Consider the following 7,506-nt stretch of genomic DNA (forward strand, 5'->3'; position numbering starts at 1 on the left):
TGGAAGTAATAGGTGTAGTGGGTGAATGTTTGGTAATGAGTGGATATAATGGGTGTAGTGGATGGATGTTTGGAGTTGTAGGTCAACACACATGCTGATTTCTAGCCTTCAAATCTTCAAAAATGTCTATCCTCATGTCTCCATGCTTGCACTATCCAATCTTGGCCCAAAAATGCTCCAAAATACTCCAAATAGCACTTTGTTGCTAACTTTGTTATTTGAACCTACAAACACACGAAAATAGCTTAAAATACATAATTGACTAAGAAATAACAACATAAATGTACAAGAACAAGCTAACTAAGTCGCATAAATATGCTCCTATCAAATTCCCCCACACTTAGCTTTCGCTAGTCCTCGAGCAAAACAAAACAAACGAAACAAACAAAACATAACCTAGACTTTCCAACATTTGCCTCAGAGATTTTCAATGAAACATGACATACCAAAGATCACCACTTACATAGATTTAAGCAATCCTTACCCTCGAGCATACTTAATCATAGTCACCATTCACTAGCTCACATTTAATCAATTAAAACAACATTTTGAATGTAGTAACATGCCTTAGAGAATTCCCTCAATTCCTTACTAGATACTCTCTATTTTCACACACATTTTCTGACTACACACCCTACACTAGTTATATGTGAGAAGATTGATGTAAACATGGAAGACTAGTACCCACATATGTTATAACAAAGAAAGCAATTTCTGGAGTTAATAAGCATGTTTAGATATGATCTCATGAATGGTATGCTACTACTTAGATGCGAGAACCAGTGACACCATATGCTCATACCAATTTCGAACCCCACAAATTGAAACACACAACACTCAAGATTGAAGTTAAGGGTTGTAACAGGACTTGGGGGTAATGGCTAACAAAGAAAGGATAGGAATAACAAATGTTCTTAAAGCGATAGCAAGCAAAGCAATGAAATAGACACTTGGAATTCTCTTTAGAATGCATAATCAACTTTTACATACAAAGGGAAGATTCATGCAACACTTAGGGCCGAATTCAACGTTTTAGACCATTTTTTAACGAACAACACTTTTAGAGCTTTTGCTCATACTCTTTTTTCTTTTCTACTCGTGTCTTATTAAGGACTTTGGCACACACACACAAGAATCACTTCCCCCACACTTGCTTTCTGCAATACATTGATAAAAAAAAAGAGTTCATTTTAAGTCATACTTTACTATGCTTCAAGAACAAGGGTATGGATGGTCCTAAAACTAGGCTAGGTAAGGATAATGTGGTTTAACAAAGAACATAGGCTTAACAAGGCTCAACGAGGTTAAACTTAAACACATAATGAAATAGGGGCATGACAATTTGGCTTTAGTGGTCACTACACAACTTCATCTTGAAAATGTGTTATGCAAATCAATAGCATGCTTTGAATGAAATAGGCATGAGTTCTAGCATTTGGAACTAAATGATGAAACGCCTTCTAAGTAACAACCAAGCAAAGAATAATGAGATCATGCAACAACTTTAGAAAACAATGATACACAGATTGTTAACTCTCTAAATAAACGTTTAGGCTCAAGTCTCACAAGGTTGTAGCGTACATTTGAGTTCCTTCTTTCAAGCATGTTACAAAACTGATTTTTCCTTTATGATTGCATCTGAATTCATAAATTATAACCATAACCAAGCATACACCAAAGAGTAAATCAAATTTTCATCCATGTTTATAACTATCTTTAACAGTCATGTAATTAAAAACCAAATCCTCATCATTGTGTTGGAAGGTACCCTAAGACATAAATAAACATAGAAAAACAACTCTTTTTGGGTTTTTCAAAACAATTTTTCAAATTTTTATGAGATTTTCGGATTTTTATGTCAAAACACACTAAAACCCTCCAAAACAGCTTAAAAACACTTAAAACAGCAAGGAACAGCACTAGAAGTAATGGGTGATAAACTCCTACGAAATTCATACAAAACAATGGTTACCCCCCACACTTAGATCAAACATTGTCCTCAATGTTTCAAGCATAAACTCACACAAAAACAAGCAAACCAAACAAACAACGAATAAACATGACAAGTATAGCAAAGTAAAAACCAGATAGAGTAGAGTTTAAGAACGCAAATCTGGTTATGGAGATAGGTGATCTTGTTGTCTTTCCACAGCTTTGATCTCGAACTGGTTCGGAATTCTGAGCGAGAGTTCCTTGGTTTCAAATTAGACTCCTTCTGCTGGGTTGATTTAATTGTGCAGTCTGCATTCTTCTCTGCTTGTTTCTTTTGCACGGCAGGTAGGCACGAGGTAGAGGTGATGGTCTGTTTCTTTCTTCAATCTTTCCAAGTGCCCACCTCTTGCTTTCTTTCTCCTTGTCCCTAACTGAGGATGAATTAACACATTGTCTCCACATGCTTCGAGGTATCATTTTCACTTCCCTTATCTGTTCCCCAAGTAGATGTGGTAGACGAAGAGGAAGCATAAGATGTTGAATATGAGTACTCGAAAGCATGGCTAGGTAAGCAATCAGGAAGGGGTTCCAGGCAGTCGGTTCTAGATCAGAAGATTGATACCAAGTGCTGGCTGATTGCTCTTTTTCTCCTTGTCCCGCAGATGAAAACAACGACAATGAGAATGACAGGGAGAAAGCATGATATGAGATACTCTTGCTTTCAACATTCATGATATGAAATACTTTTGCTTTGGATAAGTTATTTGCAGAGGTACCCCAAGGAATAAGGAACACTAAGTGACTCGAGAGGCTTCGTTGGGAAGGCATTCTCGGAGATGACGAAAGGTTATATATGTCTGCCTCGCTATGGAAGGTGAAGGTCGACATTTATAGGAAATAATAGCCGGTACTATTCTTTCACTCTTGTCGGCAACCGTTGGATGATTGAACTATAAACTTCACGTGTTTTCTACTTCACCAGAAATCTTCGACAAATTGCCTGTAATTTTTGCAAGGCTGAGTGTGCATGTGACAGATGCTGACACGTCTGGATAAAGCAGATGCCTCATCGATATCTGGAATCGGCGCTTCGACAAACTGCCCGTGATTTCCACAAAGCTGAGCGTATATGTGAGAGATGCTGACATGTCTGGAAAAGCAGATGGCTCTCCGATTTCTGAGCTTGCCTCTTCGAGTTCTGAGCTCCGTCGAGTGCAGAGGTTACATGTGACGAGTGCGGACAAATTTGGAACAGAGGATGGCCCGTGGTTTCTGAGCAAGCCCAACTTTTGAGAAAGCTAGCGCCTTTTCGATTTTTGAATTGGCCTCTTTGAATTCTAAGCTCGCCTCTTTGTTATCTGAAATCTCGTCGAGTGTTGATTTTTATATAGGGACGTGGTTCATTTCAAAACACACTTGAATTTGCGCTTGTAGAAACTCCTTTCTTGCACTTCTAATATCTTGACTTGTCCGACCTCTTCTTTCTTCAACACCTTTGAAAATGTCTAGCCCTTCCGACCGTCATTTTGACTTGAACCTTGGTGAAGAGGCTGTCATGCCTTCTCCAGACAACATATGGCGCCCATCCTTCATATCCCCTACTGGTCCTCTTACCATTGGGGATTCGGTGATGAAGAATGACATAACTACTGCGGTGGTGGTCCGGAACCTTGTCACTCCTAAACATAACAGACTGCTTTCCAAACGGTCTGATGAGTTGGCTGTTAAGGATTCTCTAGCTCTCAGTGTGCAGTGTGCCGGTTCTGTGTCCAATATGGCCCAACGCTTATTTGCTCGAACCCGTCAAGTTGAATCGTTGGCGGCTGAAGTGATGATTCTCAAACAGGAGATTAGAGGGCTCAAGCATGAGAATAAACAGTTGCACAAGCTCGCACACAACTATGCCACAAACATGAAGAGACAAATTGACCAGATGCAGGAATCTGATGGTCAGATTTTACTTGATCATCAGAGGTTTGTGGATTTGTTCCAGCAGCATTTGCCTTCGTCTTCTGCGGTTGTACCGCGTAGTGAAGATCCAAATGATCAACCTCCGATACCTCCTCCTTCTGTGGCTTTGCCGACTGCTGAGGCTCCTCCAACTACTGAGACTTCTCCCAAACAACCTTTGTGAAGGCTCCCTTTTGTATTTTTCTGTCTCCTGTTTCTTTTCCACGAATTTTAATATGAAAATACCTTGCATATCTGTCAATGTCTCAAAAATAAATCCCAAACCCAAAAATAATTAAATAAGCAACAATCAAATAAATTAAAAAAATGACAATCAGGCAAAATAAAAATGCAGAAAAAGGAAAGTTTTTTAGAAACGCAAAACTAATTGTGGAGCGATTCAAAAATCTTCCTCATTTGAATACATGGGTTGCCTCTCAAGAAGCGCTTGCTTTAACGTCTTCCAGCCAGATGAAACTTCCTTCTAAACTTGGATAGGGCCCATAACATAGAATTGTCCTTGAATTGACGGTGATACTTGACATGATCCGGCAATGGTTTAAATTCTAGTGAAGGTGCCTGAATCATCAAAATCAGCAAGTTAGTATATAATAAAATCGAAGTTGGAGAAGATGGCTTACTTGCTTGCTCCAACACAAACTCAATTACGAACACCACATCTTTCAAGATTGCAGGGATATGGGACTTGGCCAGATTTGGTGTTTTGAGAGTTATGACTTGTCCCGTGTCATAAAATTCAACTTCTTTAGGAAATTTCGTCTCAAATGTATCTTCTTTGATGAATTCTAGACATTCCCCATCCACTTCTTGCTCTTAATTCTTTGGAAAGGTTTCGAAGATGCATTTCTCACCCTCTTCTTCCTTGGATTGCATGATCCTGCAAGGAATAAGGACATTTGGTGAAACGGGATCAAGACAAATTGAATTTAGGCTTACCTTGGTTGTAGTGGACGACATAGAAGGCATATAGGGCTGTGGCAAGGGTGGTTCTTCCCTTGCTGTGGCCTTGTTGTTCTCCTCTTCTTCAAGCAGCAGTTGTTCATCCATGTTTTGGCTTGGTTTGGATGTCTTGGGTTCACCTCCAACCTCCATAGCACTTCCCAAAGTGATACCATCATGGATTTCAAAATCTTCCTTCAAATTTTCAATAGTTGAGTTGGAGAGTTCACTTTGCTCTTGAATTTATGCCATGAACTCCATAATCTGCCCAATTTGCTTTTCCAATTCTCCCGTCTTCTTGGCTTGATTTTGCATCTCTTTGTTTCCATTTTCTACTTCCTGGTTCAAAGAGGTGATTAACTTATTAAACATATCATTATCCAAAGACGTACCTGAATTGAATTGGGCAGATTGTTGTGGTGGCTGCATAGGTCTTGAATAGAATTCTTCTTCTTGCTGCCAATACCCATTTTGTTGGAATTGTTGAGGTTCTCCCCACATGTAATCTGAATAATCTCTCCAGTCCGAATTGTAAGCGTTGGAAAACATGTTGTCCCATGATTGGCTATGGCCTTGATAACCCCAAGCATTTTCATTCGCAGCGAATTAAGAACATTGATGAGTTGGCTATCCTTGCCCATAGGACACACCATCTGTATGGACACTTTGCATTGTGGTCCTTTCGGCATATTGTGACAATTGAGAAGTAAGTTTCGCCAATTGAGCTTGAATGGTAGCAAAATCCATGTCTTACTTCTCTAGTACTTGAAATCAAGGAAATAAAACTAAATCAAATATCATAAGTAAAAATAAAAGACACAAATAGAAACAAAGTCAGTAACTAAAACAAAAGACATGAAAAAGAAACAACGGGGGATTAGTAAAGTTGCTGATCCCCAGCAACGGCGCCAAAGTCTCAGCAGTCGGTAGAGCCCAGAAAGATGAGGCACCAGAGGGTGATTATTCGGAGCCTCAATACTAGGCAGAACCCCAGAAGGAGGAGGCACCGAAGGTTGATCATTTGGAGCTTCATTACGCGGTACAGCCCTAGAAAACGAAGGCAATAAATGCCTTTGGAACAAACCCACAAACCTCTGATGATCAAGTAAAATCTGACCATCAGATTCCTGCAGCTGGTTGAGGTTCCACTTCATGTTTGTAGCATAGTCATGTGCGAGCCTGTGCAACTATTTATTCTCATGCTTGAGCCCTCTGATCTCCTGTTTGAGACTTATCACTTCAGCCGCAAATGATTCAACTTGGCGGATTCGAGCAAATAGGCGTTGGGCCATATTAGACACAGAACCTGCACAATGAACATTGAGAGCCAGAGAATCCTTAACAGCCAACTCATCAGACCGTTTGGAAAGTAGTTTGTTATCTTTGGGAGTGAGAATGTTTCTGGCCACCACTGCAGCGGTCATATCATTCTTCATCACAGAGTCCCCAACGGTAAGAAGACCAGTAAGGGATAAGAAGGATGGGCGCCATATGTTGTCTTGAGAAGGCATGGTTGCCTCTTCACCAAAGTTCAAGTCAAAACGACGGTCTGATGGGCCAGACATTCTCAAAAATGATGAAGGAGAAATGAGGTACAATAAATCTCTGAAGTAAGGGGAAAATTCCTACAAGTAATAACTCTCTGAATGTACTTCTTGCACACAATTGGTGCCCTTATAAAAGAAAGGGCAATAGGGTTGGTTCAAAAATCGAAGAGGCACCACTCTTCGGATTCCGAAGAGACACCACTTTCTACATGCAACATTAGCTCATCGGGTAACACATATAACTTTGTCAAAGATCTCTAACAAAGTTTAGACACATAAATTTTGAAGGTCTAGCTACCCTACTATTACCCACAAGGGTAAAGGAACAGCACCATTGCTTGATAACTAGAAAGTCTTAATGTGTGTCAACCTCTATGCTCATTGGCAAGGCAGACTGGCAAAAATGCCTAACCTTTACTCACATTCGAGAAAATACTCCTACCAAGATTGCTTGCTCAAAAATCGAAGAGGCACCACTCTCCGAATCTCGAGAGCCAGACTCCCAACAAGATTATTTTCTGAGGCACCGTTCTTTGAATCCGAAAGCCAGATCCCTAACATGATTGCTTGTTCGAAAACCGAAGAGGCACTGCTCTTCGAACTTCGAGATATAGATTTCCTTGGATAAAGCTTGTCTGCAATCTTCACATGCAACATCAGCTTTCCAGATACCACTGACCACTTTTTCAAAGCGCTCTGACAAAGTTAAAACATGTGAAGCTTTCAGCTCCCACTACATTGCTATGACCAAGAAGGGTAAAGAAATAGCATTATTACTTGCTCAAAAATCGAAGAGGCACCGCCCTCCAAATCTCAAGAGCTAGACTCCCAACAGGATTACTTTCTCAAAAATCGAAGAGGCATTGCTCTTCGAATCTCAAGAGCCAGACTCCCAATAGGATTGCTTTCTCAAAAATCGAAGAGGCACCGTTCTCCGAATCTCGAGAGCCAGATCCCCGACAGGATTGCTTGTTCGAAAACTGAAGAGGCATCGCTATCTGAACTTCTAGAGCCAGATTTCCTTGGATAAGGCTTGTCTGCAATCTTCACACGCAACATAAACTTTCCAGATACCACATACCACTTTTTCAAAGTGCTCTGACAAATTAAAACACGT

The sequence above is a fragment of the Malus sylvestris genome, chromosome 6 (genome assembly GCF_916048215.2).
Source record: "Malus sylvestris chromosome 6, drMalSylv7.2, whole genome shotgun sequence".
NCBI classification, from domain to species: domain Eukaryota; kingdom Viridiplantae; phylum Streptophyta; class Magnoliopsida; order Rosales; family Rosaceae; genus Malus; species Malus sylvestris.